The sequence below is a fragment of the Centruroides sculpturatus genome, unplaced genomic scaffold (assembly GCF_000671375.1).
Source record: "Centruroides sculpturatus isolate CEXI.00-Female unplaced genomic scaffold, Cexi_2.0 scaffold846, whole genome shotgun sequence".
Classification (NCBI taxonomy): domain Eukaryota; kingdom Metazoa; phylum Arthropoda; class Arachnida; order Scorpiones; family Buthidae; genus Centruroides; species Centruroides sculpturatus.
Window position 1 is genome coordinate 175,074 of NW_019385321.1, and position 16,732 is coordinate 191,805.

The window sequence follows — 16,732 nt, forward strand, 5'->3', positions numbered from 1 at the left end:
AATTGAATTATTTACTTAAATATATATATATATATATATATTTAGTAAGGTAAAGGTACTATTAATTGACATATTAAGAAAAAAATATTCCATTTCTGCTAATAACTTAAATAATTATTTTGAAACAAAAACAGTTTCAAGCATAATCACTATACAAACTTTCTGTAGTTAACTTAAAATTATTTTTGAAAAAAATACATGGTAATTAATTCAAGAATTAAATTTTTTTTTTATGTCCTTGCACTATTAGTTGACACAGCCTAAAACAAAAATCACTACAAGTTCATATATTATTGGCTATCAATAGTTGACGTTTAACCATCAATGTCAATTAATGTAAATAATTGGTATTTAATCCTATCTCCAGTTACAATTATTTATGACATTGAAAGTATATTTATTATTTGTGAATAAGTAATAATTCTAATATTGGATTCATTTTGTTTAAAAAGTCTTTTTTGTCATTGCAGTAATTCATTACCATAACTTTGAGATTTTCTTTTGTATCTTTTAAATAATACATACTGTACATATTTATAGAGATTTTTTTCTGAGAAAATCTCCTGGGAATGTCAATCATTAGTGCCTTTAACTTAGTATTTCTTGTTTCAAAACATATTATTTTATTATTTCTCATTACTAAATTGTATATATTGAATTTATGTAAAAAAAAAATAAATCTGTTTTATTTTCAGATAAATGCAGCTATATGAACTAACACCTTCAATGTTCAAAATAATAATACTATCATTATCAATTTCAATTATTCAAAGTCATTTATGCAGAGTGAGACTTCCAATAAACTATGCATGTTTTTGTAACAATCATTTTAATGGAGAAAGTAATGCTGCTTGGGTAATGAAATGTATAGATAAAAGATCTCATGAAGATATTTTAACTATTGTACATTCTCTCAATCTTAAAGTTTCTATCTATTGTTATCAACAAATCACTTATGAATACATATTTGAAGAATATGAATTTCCTGAAATACATTACTTCAAATTCATAAATTGTCCAAAACCATCAAAATCTTTCTCAGAAGTTTTAAAAAACCATGATGTAAAAATACTTGAATTTATAGATCAGAAAAACTTAAAGGAACTGGAAGATTACATGTTTACCAATATGTCATCTTTAGAACATCTTATCTTAAACAACAATAGAATTCAATCATTATCTACTAATTTATTCAATAATTTTCCAAACTTGAAATCATTACAGTTGAATCACAACAGTATTAACAGTTTACCAAATGATGTGTTTTTCCCTCTCAAAAAATTAACTGATTTAAAGTTAACCGGAAATAAGTTATCTACATTACCAAAAAATATATTTTATCATTTATCTAATTTAGAAATTCTTTTTCTAAATATCAATAAATTAACTATGTTGCATGATGATATATTTTTAAATTTGAACAAATTAAAAATATTAAATTTATCACAAAATAAATTAAAACAATTACCAGATAACATATTTAAAAATCTAACAAATGTAAATTGCATCCGATTAGAAGGTAACGATTTACAGTCGTTATCTAAAAAATTATTTATTAAAAATAAAAATTTAGAAAAACTAGATATGAGCTATAATCCTAAAATAGAACTTCCAAAAAATTTATTTTTTGATTTGTATAAACTGAAAGATTTAAGGTTGCATAACTGTAATCTTTTTAATATTTCAAGACACACATTTTCACATATGTCACAATTACAGACTTTACATTTATGGAACAATCGTCTCAAAATTTTACCAAAAGAGTTATTTTCAAAAAATTTAAATCTGAAACATCTAAATTTGAATTTTAATGATTTAGAAAAACTTCCTAATGAAATATTTGAAAATCAGTTTAAACTATCTACATTGAAACTCAGTAAAAATAACATAAAAGAACTGTCTCAAGAAATATTTCAAAATTTAGTTGAATTAGAGAAACTAAATCTTGACTCAAATTTAATATTTAAAATACATAAAAATTCCTTCAAAAACCTGCAAAAATTATCATTTTTAGATTTAAGTCATAATAATATTTCATTCTTACCAAATGAAATATCATTTAGTTCTAACAGAAACTTAAAAACTATTAATTTTTCATTTAATAATTTAACTTTCATTCCTTATACTTTCTGGCCTAGAAATGTAAAAACACTTAATATTACAAATAATCAGTTAAATTATTTTTCAATACCAGTAATTAATTCAAATACTGTAGTTTTTCTTCAAAATAACAAGATTAAGAATATATCTATCAAAAAAATTAAAATATACCATCCTAAAAATTCTTCATTTTTAAATTCTGAAAATTTATCACACTTTTATTTTCAAGGAAATCCTCTACATTGTGATTGCAATCTCCACGATTTCATTAATTATATTAGAGATGAAACGTTTATACATTCAGTTAGTTTTCCCGATATAGAATATCTTAAATGTTACTCTCCGATGCAATTAAATAATAAAAATATTCTCTCTATTTCAGATAATAGTTTTACTTGTCAAATAAAAAATGATTGTCCTGCATATTGTTCCTGTTATATGAAATATGATTCTGCTGTTATAGTAAACTGCAGTAGCTCTCATCTTATAGCTTTACCTTCTCCATTACCTTTTAATTCAAGTATAGTTTACTTAAATAACAATAACATAGTTCATTTAGATTTAAATAATTCACAATGGGAAAATGTGTCTGAAATTTATATTAGTAATAATAAACTTAAAACAATAGCAAATGTTAAAATGGCTAAAAATTTGAAATTATTAAATTTACAGAATAATTTATTAACAACATTTGATAATATAACTGAAAGCAATTATAGCTTATATCTAGGAAATAATCCTTGGATTTGTGATTGTTCTACTTTATTATTTAAAAACTGGCTGAATGATAATTATCAGAAAATACATGATATAAATAATATTACATGTAATTTCCTTGAACTTGGAAATATAGCCATAACTAAAATTTCACCTAACAGATTCTGTAATATATACCAAATGCAGAAAATTATTATTGTATTATGTTTATGTTTCTTACTAATTTTTCTGTTAATCATGATATCTACTTTTTATTACCAATATAGACAAATTATAATTGCATATATGTATATACATTTTAATGCAATTTTTCATTGTTTGTACAATGAAAAAGAACTTGAAGAAGACAAATTATATGATGCTTTTATTTCATATAGTCCAGCTGATCAAGATATTGTTGCATGTATGATTGAAGAGTTAGAAAATTCTAGTCCCTATTATAAATTATGTATTCAAGATCGCGACTGGCTAGCAGGAAATTTTATTAATTGCAATATAATCAGTTCAGTAAAAAATAGTAAAAAAACTATACTCATTCTTTCAGAAGACTCTCTTAAAAGTATATGGTGTCAAACAGAGTTTCGTGTGGCATATCACCAAACATTAGAAGATAAAATTGACAGACTTATTATAGTTATTAGAGGAGAATGTCCTATGAATAAGTGCCTTGATAAAGATCTCAAGTTTTTCCTTTCTACAAAAACATATTTGAAATGGGGAGAAAAGTGGTTTTGGGAAAAATTACGGTATGCAATGCCACATTGTAAAAGAAAAAGACATGTTATAAAAAATTCCTCAAGATCAATTATACAAAATGATAATTTAATTATTAAATTTAATAAATCTTTTAAATCATTCTATGATAAATCTGANGTTTGTACAAAATAAAAAAATAATTTTTAACGATACAATAGTCTTTGTTAGGCTTAACATCGACGAAAATTCAACGCGAAGCGACACGCAACGGATAAAAATTTCGACATCGGATACGTTAAACTATTTTTTCGTACGTAAATCAATTATCCGAAATATCAGTTATCCGGACAACCCGAGTCCCCAATTGATTCGGAAAATCGACGCTCTACTGTATATGATTTTATATTAATTTCTAATTTATTAACTTATCCAAGAGGAAAAATTGCAATACTAAAAAAATAAACATATAAAGTATTAGACTAACATTATAACCTTTATTGTAAAATAATTTAAGAGAGAATATTTTTATATAATTTGCATAAAAGCAAATAAAAATTAATAGTTGATAAACCACTCTTGAATTTTGTTAGAGAAATCTAAAGCTCAGATAATAAGCCATTCAATAAGAAATGGAAGCAATCATTCAACAATACCCAACACCAAAGAGGAATTAAAATTCGTTAGAGATTCAATTTAAAATATTTAAATAATACAAGTTTGTTTCAGATTCGTAAGAGAAGAAATTTAAAGTTCAAATTTATTATTTGATGTTTAAGAACCGGTGTGATAGTGACTGTTATTTCAACATAGCACGTCCTTCACATTTTAAATTATTAAATTAGTATTTAAAACCTGAACAGAATTTATATATTTTGGTGGGAAAATGAATCCATGCCACAAGAATTATGATTCAAAAATAGAAAGTTCAACTGACTTGACATATAGACAAAATTATTTTTAAAATCGTTTGTAAAAATTTATGTTAAAATAAAAATAGTTCATTCCAAATATTTTAACGAAATTAAACTTTTATGTCGATTTATCGAGTATAAAAATACAGGCAAGAATGTCAAAAAAAAATTATCTAATAATTTTTTTCTTTCCAGTACAAATATTTATAAATGTTTCTTAGAGCCGATTATCTTTTACCTACGAAAAACTTGGTTTAGATCAGTGTTTTTCAACCTTCTTGAATATGCGACCCCTTTACAAGTTAAAAAATTCTGGCGACCCCCTAGGGCCATATTAAAACTATATCAGTGATTTTAAAAACTATGTATTTAATTTTCTTTCTGCTGAGACAAATTATTGTTGATTAAAATGAAAATTTCAGAAGAATCGACAATAACTTAACACACATAAAGTATGAAACTTCCTTTAATTATAACATTGGGCACTGGGAGCTGTTGACCTTTTTTTTGGGGGGGGGATAACAATTTTCAGCTTCTACTTTTCTACTTTTTATTTCTTTTTGCGAATCAGCTCAACACTTTTTCGGCTATGATTTTCTGGGGTGGGCCGTACCCATCCAGGCCCCTCCCTGGCTATACCCATGGTTGAGATCTAAATATCGATCAAAAACCAATTGTATTGTAAAATAAACAGGTACAGCCTTCTCGCTGAAATTGTAGTTTTTTTAATGCAGTGTAGGACCTACAAACACTTGTCTTTTTCTTTTACCCGCGACCCCCTGGGGGTCGCGACCCACAGGTTGAAAAATACTGGTTTAGATGAAGAAAGATTAGAGAAGACATCACAAAAATATTATTTAATGTCATTATAAATTAAAAGCAAACAATAATATCATTTTTATATTTAATATATTTTTTTATATGTTTCCAAATCTCATATATTGACGTTAAACTGGATTATTGTAAAATATTTAAGACAAAAAACAAACTATTCCAGCATCTATTTTTCTATCTAATGTTTTCAAATGCGAGAGAAAAATCCCGGATACGAATAAAACATTAATAAATAATTAATTGAAAAGATATTGTACTGTACAGTGTGCATATAAATGACTATTGTAGTAAAAGATGTTATCTAAAACTTAATTATGTTTAATATATTATCCTCATTAAAAAAATTCCCCTTTCTCATCCATCCTTATAAGTGAAACTGGCATTCGTCGGAAGAAGTAAAAATCCCCTCGTTACTTAAATTTAAATCGGGGAAAATCCCGAACAGAATACGACAGAGAGGAAATAACAAGGGTATTTCCGGTAGCCATTATTTGATGAGGTAACAGATTGCGTCATTATTTAAAAAACATCGTTCCATTCAAGCCGAAAGACGTCATTACAAGTCTACAACTAATTAATTCTGAAAAACTACTTAATCACTACAATACTATTTTTCGTATTGACATTATAGTAATATACTTTTAAAAAAAGAAAGAAATTATTTTTAAAATATTTTTAAAAAATACTTTTGAATTAAATAGAGCGTATTAAAATCGTTTTATCGTCGATAGGCACAAATCATCGACTCATTTAAAAGCATTTCATATTCATAAACGATTATAAAAACGATGCGATAATTGATACTAATTATATTTAGCTCTTATTTCCCTCAAATAAAAGTTTATTCTTTAATTAAAAAGAAGTGTTCTGTATTTAGGTTAAAGCTTCTTTTAAACTACAGAACGTATGATACAAAAAATGAGGATAAGAAACCGTCAGTTTGCGTGTCTTTGCACTTTTCCCGTGGACAAAGGTCAGTGGGACAGGTAAATGGCGTTCAGACTTGTTTAATTTTAAACCATGAGAATATCAAAAATATTCTTTCGAATCGTAATTGACGTTAAAAGTAAACAATAAGGTTACTCCATTCTTTATATTATATAATAAAAAGCATTCTTGAATTTCCTAATCGCTATCGACGTCACGGTTCCTTCGTAAGCACGCGCAGTATAAGAAAAAGCAGAAGACATACAACGTGACAGACCACGATAGATGCTAAGGAAAGAAACAACGAAAGCGTGGGTAAGTCTTTTTTATAAGTTGTTACCTTTAATAAATTGGAGTTTAAATTAAATCCTGCTAATTGCTTTTAAAGTTTTTCGACTATTAAATGTTATATTTATAAATACATCAGAAAAATCGAATTTTATTTTAGACGAACTTTCGTGAAAAGGTTTTCTACTAAATTCGTTCTAATATTTTAACAGCTGTTTGATTAGATACCTATAAAAATGTGTATACGGTTTTAAATAATTCCAATATAATTAGAATAAATGAGTCATTAAAAATAACTATAGATAAATAACTTGGCATGGAAGTACCTGTCTTTTCTTCAAAGTAAGTATTTATCTCATATTTTTGAGTTCGAAATGTAAACCTGAAGTTTTTTTAACGATTCGAGCACTGGATAAAAAATTATTCGACATGAAAATATTTTTTAAATTAGGACGCTTTCCTTAAAACGTAACGTACAGATAAATTGTTGGATGCAGGGCCGTCGAGGAGAGGATTTTTCCAAAGCCCAGAGAAAGTTTTATGGGCCTGTAGGGGTTCCTACCGCTATAAAATTAACGTCATTTTTACTAACAGAAAGTAAAATATTTAAAACTGTTTTTTTTTTAATTAATAAAGAAATATTCTATCGTATTCCATTTGTTCAACAAACAAAAGGCTAAAGAGGCCCGCTCTAATCCTGGATCTTAATGGTTCTGGTCAGATGTTGACAGTCAAAAGTTGAAAATGTTCTTCAATTCTTATTGCTTAGTATTTCTCGTTTTACTTCTTTTACATTTGTTTTTATTTTTTCTTATTTTCTTTCTAGTTTTTCATATTTTATTAGTGATTTTATTCATTATTATTCCACAACAAAATATATTTTCTGATATAAAATGCATGTATAAAAATCAGAGTACCAGAAATATATATATATAAAATTTTTCAAATTGTAATTGGAGTTTTACTTTACTTTTAATAGTAGAAATTGTTTTATATTTTTCATTTTTGAGTTAAGTTTATGTTCTTGATATTAATTTAATATTATGTTGTTATTAATTTAGTTTATTAACTTAACTATATTTTGATTCAATTTAAAATTTTACATTAGTAATTTTTTTAGAAATTAATTAATTTAGTAAATAAAACCAAGTAATGATTCATTGATTATATGACTATGATATAGATTTGTATGATATAAGAGCTATTAACTCTGAATTTCTGCTTAGGCAACTTAAAACTCGAATAACTTGTTTCTATAATGCAGCTAATAATCAAAGAATATATGGATATTCTTTAATAAATTGCTCACATTTATTCATTTTTATATATGAACAAGAGAAAGGAAAACTTCATACCTGTTGCAAATTTCAAATTCAATTATTTCAAAGTAGATGCTAAATGCTAAATACACTTATATTTTATGTTGTACTATCTAAAGTAAATTCTATGAATAATATCAATATGGCCAAATGGGAAAATCATAAATTATAAAACTGACACATCCTTACATATACATAACTTAGTATATATAGAAAATTAACTAATTCAATTTTCAAAATTCTGAACTGTACATTAATACGAGAATTAAATAGGGTTATAAAGCAAAAAACAGTTTGATTCTATCTGCTTCTGTTTTGGAGAATTTTTGGAAATAGATTTTTGGATAGAAAAAGCATTACATTTTTAATGCCATCTGCTGGATATTCTAGTTGAAATTTGTACCAAATTCAAGCAAAATCATTGATGTAATAAGTGGAATGCAAATATTTCGTCATAATATTTCTTAATAAACAATTAAACTAAATATAATTTTTTATATTTAGTTTAATTTAATTATATGTAGTAACTTTTAAAATTATATAAGTATTTCAAGTATTTTAACAGAAGTTAAAAAATACACTATAGAGCCATAAATAAAATAAATTTCAGTACACATGTTATTGATGGAATAAGGACTATGTTTTCAATCACTGTTCTGGATCGTCTTCAGATCCTACATTTTCAAAACAGAATGCATAAAAAACTTTTTTTTTTTAACTCTTAAAAAGTTCTTTATACATTCTATTTTGAAAATATAGGACCTGAAGAAAATCCAGAACAGTGATTGAAGATGTTAGTCCATATTCCATCAATAAAGTGCATACTGGAGTTAAATTTTTTTATGGTTCTGTAGTGTATTTTGTTTTGTTTACAAATACTTCAGTTTACAAAGAGAGTTAACAGATATTATTAATAAAATCCACTTTAACACATTAATTCACCAATCTGACAGATGACTGTGTTAAGGTGTTTTTAGTTTGCTAGATTATGGGTTAAAATTCTGCTTAAGATATAGATGTGTGCTAGGGTGCTTTAAAACTACTAACTAAAAAGTGCCAATGCACTTAAAATTAAACTAACAAAATTAATAAAAAATATTTATTTATTATTAAATGTACTAATTAAGATGTTTTATAACCTCTTTATAGTGATGAATTATATATATATATATATATATATATGTATGTATCCTTCATATAACAATTAATTATATTCCAAAAAAGTACTGTGTTATGTGAATCCATGCTATATGAAACAAAGGACTAGTGCAAAGCATAGGTTAGGTTCCAAAAGTTAACAACAGTATACTATTCTTGTTTGTTACTAAGAAACATATGTTTATTAAAGCAATCAATAATTTATTTCCAATCAATAATTAATTAACTAACAATCACAATTCAAAGTACTGTATTATGCATTAATATTAATTTTAGTTAAATGAGGGATTTTCTTTTCAAAGTATCATCATCATCTGAGCTTTTTCGTTGATCTTGATCAGAAATATCAGCAATATCTTCATTTTTTAATTTTTATCATAAAAAAATGTTTTATGGATGATAAAATAAAAATATGTTATTAATCGAAAATTTGTTCAATTGAGTACTAAGCAATTTTTTCCAGAATTTGTATTTGAATACTGAATTGTTTGAGTTGGGAACCATTTGAGTACCAAGACACTGCTGTATTTTGTTCATCATTTTTGCAAAATGATTACTTACCTACAGTTAAACAGTTTAATAATAATTACCTAAAAGTGTTTAAATAAACTTTACTGTATACAAAGATTAAGCTATAAAAACAAAAGACAGCGACAGTCTTAAAGACTAAAGTCTAAAAGCAACAAAACAAAATCTGGTTGACAGTAAAGCTAGGACAAGGAATAAAAAAATTGTACTATTAGTTTTCATTAAATCTGATAAAAGGCAGAAAACAAATTGAAAATTTCAATATTCTAAAATCCATGGGCAAATTTGAGACAACACACATGCTTAATTGAATAAAGAAACATTGAATAATAGAGTTTGCACTTAAAAATTGTGGAATTTTGTACAGAGGATTTCCAAATTCTCAAACCATGTTAGAGCAAAACTATGTTGTAGAAATGCCATGTTGTATGAGGGATACCTATATATGTGTATATTTTCATTATTTTAAACATACTCTATCTTAAATATATATATATATATATATATTTAGTAAGGTAAAGGTACTATTAATTGACATATTAAGAAAAAAATATTCCATTTCTGCTAATAACTTAAATAATTATTTTGAAACAAAAACAGTTTCAAGCATAATCACTATACAAACTTTCTGTAGTTAACTTAAAATTATTTTTGAAAAAAATACATGGTAATTAATTCAAGAATTAAATTTTTTTTTTATGTCCTTGCACTATTAGTTGACACAGCCTAAAACAAAAATCACTACAAGTTCATATATTATTGGCTATCAATAGTTGACGTTTAACCATCAATGTCAATTAATGTAAATAATTGGTATTTAATCCTATCTCCAGTTACAATTATTTATGACATTGAAAGTATATTTATTATTTGTGAATAAGTAATAATTCTAATATTGGATTCATTTTGTTTAAAAAGTCTTTTTTGTCATTGCAGTAATTCATTACCATAACTTTGAGATTTTCTTTTGTATCTTTTAAATAATACATACTGTACATATTTATAGAGATTTTTTTCTGAGAAAATCTCCTGGGAATGTCAATCATTAGTGCCTTTAACTTAGTATTTCTTGTTTCAAAACATATTATTTTATTATTTCTCATTACTAAATTGTATATATTGAATTTATGTAAAAAAAAAATAAATCTGTTTTATTTTCAGATAAATGCAGCTATATGAACTAACACCTTCAATGTTCAAAATAATAATACTATCATTATCAATTTCAATTATTCAAAGTCATTTATGCAGAGTGAGACTTCCAATAAACTATGCATGTTTTTGTAACAATCATTTTAATGGAGAAAGTAATGCTGCTTGGGTAATGAAATGTATAGATAAAAGATCTCATGAAGATATTTTAACTATTGTACATTCTCTCAATCTTAAAGTTTCTATCTATTGTTATCAACAAATCACTTATGAATACATATTTGAAGAATATGAATTTCCTGAAATACATTACTTCAAATTCATAAATTGTCCAAAACCATCAAAATCTTTCTCAGAAGTTTTAAAAAACCATGATGTAAAAATACTTGAATTTATAGATCAGAAAAACTTAAAGGAACTGGAAGATTACATGTTTACCAATATGTCATCTTTAGAACATCTTATCTTAAACAACAATAGAATTCAATCATTATCTACTAATTTATTCAATAATTTTCCAAACTTGAAATCATTACAGTTGAATCACAACAGTATTAACAGTTTACCAAATGATGTGTTTTTCCCTCTCAAAAAATTAACTGATTTAAAGTTAACCGGAAATAAGTTATCTACATTACCAAAAAATATATTTTATCATTTATCTAATTTAGAAATTCTTTTTCTAAATATCAATAAATTAACTATGTTGCATGATGATATATTTTTAAATTTGAACAAATTAAAAATATTAAATTTATCACAAAATAAATTAAAACAATTACCAGATAACATATTTAAAAATCTAACAAATGTAAATTGCATCCGATTAGAAGGTAACGATTTACAGTCGTTATCTAAAAAATTATTTATTAAAAATAAAAATTTAGAAAAACTAGATATGAGCTATAATCCTAAAATAGAACTTCCAAAAAATTTATTTTTTGATTTGTATAAACTGAAAGATTTAAGGTTGCATAACTGTAATCTTTTTAATATTTCAAGACACACATTTTCACATATGTCACAATTACAGACTTTACATTTATGGAACAATCGTCTCAAAATTTTACCAAAAGAGTTATTTTCAAAAAATTTAAATCTGAAACATCTAAATTTGAATTTTAATGATTTAGAAAAACTTCCTAATGAAATATTTGAAAATCAGTTTAAACTATCTACATTGAAACTCAGTAAAAATAACATAAAAGAACTGTCTCAAGAAATATTTCAAAATTTAGTTGAATTAGAGAAACTAAATCTTGACTCAAATTTAATATTTAAAATACATAAAAATTCCTTCAAAAACCTGCAAAAATTATCATTTTTAGATTTAAGTCATAATAATATTTCATTCTTACCAAATGAAATATCATTTAGTTCTAACAGAAACTTAAAAACTATTAATTTTTCATTTAATAATTTAACTTTCATTCCTTATACTTTCTGGCCTAGAAATGTAAAAACACTTAATATTACAAATAATCAGTTAAATTATTTTTCAATACCAGTAATTAATTCAAATACTGTAGTTTTTCTTCAAAATAACAAGATTAAGAATATATCTATCAAAAAAATTAAAATATACCATCCTAAAAATTCTTCATTTTTAAATTCTGAAAATTTATCACACTTTTATTTTCAAGGAAATCCTCTACATTGTGATTGCAATCTCCACGATTTCATTAATTATATTAGAGATGAAACGTTTATACATTCAGTTAGTTTTCCCGATATAGAATATCTTAAATGTTACTCTCCGATGCAATTAAATAATAAAAATATTCTCTCTATTTCAGATAATAGTTTTACTTGTCAAATAAAAAATGATTGTCCTGCATATTGTTCCTGTTATATGAAATATGATTCTGCTGTTATAGTAAACTGCAGTAGCTCTCATCTTATAGCTTTACCTTCTCCATTACCTTTTAATTCAAGTATAGTTTACTTAAATAACAATAACATAGTTCATTTAGATTTAAATAATTCACAATGGGAAAATGTGTCTGAAATTTATATTAGTAATAATAAACTTAAAACAATAGCAAATGTTAAAATGGCTAAAAATTTGAAATTATTAAATTTACAGAATAATTTATTAACAACATTTGATAATATAACTGAAAGCAATTATAGCTTATATCTAGGAAATAATCCTTGGATTTGTGATTGTTCTACTTTATTATTTAAAAACTGGCTGAATGATAATTATCAGAAAATACATGATATAAATAATATTACATGTAATTTCCTTGAACTTGGAAATATAGCCATAACTAAAATTTCACCTAACAGATTCTGTAATATATACCAAATGCAGAAAATTATTATTGTATTATGTTTATGTTTCTTACTAATTTTTCTGTTAATCATGATATCTACTTTTTATTACCAATATAGACAAATTATAATTGCATATATGTATATACATTTTAATGCAATTTTTCATTGTTTGTACAATGAAAAAGAACTTGAAGAAGACAAATTATATGATGCTTTTATTTCATATAGTCCAGCTGATCAAGATATTGTTGCATGTATGATTGAAGAGTTAGAAAATTCTAGTCCCTATTATAAATTATGTATTCAAGATCGCGACTGGCTAGCAGGAAATTTTATTAATTGCAATATAATCAGTTCAGTAAAAAATAGTAAAAAAACTATACTCATTCTTTCAGAAGACTCTCTTAAAAGTATATGGTGTCAAACAGAGTTTCGTGTGGCATATCACCAAACATTAGAAGATAAAATTGACAGACTTATTATAGTTATTAGAGGAGAATGTCCTATGAATAAGTGCCTTGATAAAGATCTCAAGTTTTTCCTTTCTACAAAAACATATTTGAAATGGGGAGAAAAGTGGTTTTGGGAAAAATTACGGTATGCAATGCCACATTGTAAAAGAAAAAGACATGTTATAAAAAATTCCTCAAGATCAATTATACAAAATGATAATTTAATTATTAAATTTAATAAATCTTTTAAATCATTCTATGATAAATCTGAAGAAGAAGAAATTCTTACAGAATCTGAAAATGTTAATTCATCAGTATTAAATGCAGAAATAATAGATATCAAAATAAATTTATGATATTTATGTGTATTAATAAAATAAATTGTAAATAAAAATCTCAAATTTTAAAATATATATTATATTTTTTTATTGGCTGTATATGTGATGCATATATCATATATATTGTAAATATTTCTTTTCTTGTATGTATATTGTGAAAAACAGTTTTTATTTTAATTTTATGTGTACAAATACATAAAAATTTGTAAATAAATATGTAAATTATTTTTTAACGTTTAAATTGCAATATAAAAAATTTTAATGACAATATAAAACAATCATACATAATATATAACTCAAAATATAATATTAATCTAAATGTAATTAATTGTTATCTCAAAATAAATTCTCTTATTTTTGTTTTTATTAAATCTGTCATTTACGACTATTAAAAAGTTGTATCTCCAAAATAACAAAATTAAATTGACTATAAACAAAAAGTAAGCTGAGTGCATGAATTTAATATTTATAATTATTATATTAATTTACATTCTTATTTTTTATATGATTCTGGTGCAGCTAAAAATACCATTTTGATGCAATCAACTATTGCAATTCATCTTACTATGACATTTAATATTTTCTATTTAAAACATAGCAAATGAAAATATGTAAATTCTTGTTACTCTTATTAAGATTAATTTCTTATTACAATAAGTATTATAAGTATTAGTTAAAAAAATTATACAGTAGAGCGTCGTTTATCCGAATCAATTGGGGACTGAGGTTGTTCGGATAACTTATTTTTCAGATAATCGATTATGTATGAAAAAATATATTAACCTATCCCGTGTTGAAATTTTTCTCTGTTGCGTGTCGCTTTGCGTTGAATTTTCATCGGTGTTAAGCCTAACATAAACGTTTTAAAATAATAATCGTGGCTATTGTATCGTTAAAAATTATTTCTTTATTTTGTACAAACAAAATAAATATATTTAAAAATATAAAAACAAATAAAAAATTATACTTCAGAAGTTAATTTAGTATCAAAAACGTAAAATATTTGAGTAGCCCAAGACATAGCCAAAGATTGCAGCGCCACAGCACTAGCGAAAATTAAAATTTGCCAACTGGAATGCTTTCAGATAACTGACTTTCGGATAAACGACGCTCTACTGTATCATCATTCCATTTGAAAAATTTAAGATTTATTCTAAAATTTAACCTTTACACAAGAACATAATTGATTATGAATTTTTTTATTTGACAAATTTAATTATAATAATTATAAATTTTTGCTATTTAAATATCAAACGTACTGTACCGTACATAATATATTAATGTTCATTTCATGACATAGCAGTTAGCACTAAAGCAATTCAAGGCATGCAATTAATACTAAAACAATAAATGTTAAAAAAAAATGAATATCTAAATTTGTTTGAAATAAAGCTAAGTAAATATAAAACTATAATGTATGAAAGCACTTAAAGTCCTAAATAATGTTTTAATTAAATAAATTTTAGTTTAATATTAACATTAATTTTCATAAACTTTTCACAAATTTGTAAAAACAAAAAAACTGAAATATTAAAATATTAACTTAATTTCCAATCATCACAATTTTAAGGGTTATGATAATTGGAAATTAAGTTTTTGTTTTACTTTTTTGCTTATTAGAGTCTAAAAACCATATGTAACTTATTTTTACTCTTATAAATAAATGCTTTCAGATTTATCTGTCCCTCTCCAGAATACAATTCATCATATTCTATTCAGACATACTAATTTTGGAACACTTCAAAATCCAACTAACAATGTGCATGCTCTTTTCCTATGCAAACCATTACACTATTTTTTCATGTACTTTATGAAAACTATTCTTCTATCCTTTTCCCTTGTTACTTCTTCACTAGCTATCTCCAAAGCACTGATAAATTATTGATATTCATTCCTCAAATTTTCCTCTTATATTTTTACTTTTTCTGTCATCAACAAGTTCATCTCATCTTGAACCAACATTAAAAATTTTCACTCCCTCAATGTCTACATTCATATCTTTATCACAAGCCATCATTCTACGCATTGTATTCCCCTTATCTTTCCTTATATTCTCAATATGTTCTTTCATCTGCATTTCTAAATTTTGTTTCTACACCTATGTAAAACTTTTTACTACCATACTTTTCAATTGGAATCTTGTACACATCTCTTCTGTTGTAATGCTTGAGTCTCTTTTTTCATTTGTAACATGAAAACTACATTCCATTTTTTTAAAAACTATTTCTTTAGCAGCTTCCCTCTCTAACACAAGCTTTTATTTTTCCATTCAACATAGTAAATGGGTACCCATTCAGTTATTTTTTCTTTCCCTTTCTTTTTTGCTTTTTCCAAATAAGCAGAAAGGTAGAGTTTGTTGGTTTATTATGTTATTATACATGAAAAAATCATATGCAAACTGCAAAATTAGATATTTGATTATAAAAAAGTAATTTTACTTCAATAATTAAATTATTCATAGTAATTTAATATAGAAATTAATTTATCAATGAATAATAATATGGATATTTTAAATAATTTTTTTAAATATATAATTACATCAAAATTAGTTTAAAATACTGTATATTAAAGCATAATTGGAATATTTAAAAATAATTTTTTCAAATACATTAAAACTTTTATTAATTAAGGTAGATGTTAAAAATAGCCCAATGAATTAAGGCAATTGTTTGGCTTAGTATATTAAAAACGAAGACACCTGTGTTTAAGTTAACTTTATTCATTTTTTTCAAATTATTTTTAAATATAGTTCATTCTAAAGAAACTTGGATCTTTTATATTTGAAAAGTTAAATATAAAGTAACTAAAAATTAAGTATTTAGAATTTATATGCAAATCAAACTTCTATCACAAGTTATAAACTTATATTTAGTAAATTATTCTGATGAATTGTGAAATCCAAACATAAATTTAATGTCATCAATAAAATCAATTCTTATCTTAAAATTTCAAATAAACTTAACCCCATTTAGTGACAGATTTATACTAATAGAGAGATAGACGGAAAAATTTTATTTTTCCATCTGTCATTA

General features: G+C 24.4%; 1 protein-coding gene across 1 annotated transcript in view; it reads right to left on the minus strand.

The window, feature by feature from the left end:
- Positions 1-16,732, minus strand: part of LOC111637629 (tudor domain-containing protein 3-like) — a 32,468-nt gene that overhangs the window by 15,123 nt on the left and 613 nt on the right. The gene's annotated exons all lie outside the window — the stretch shown is intronic.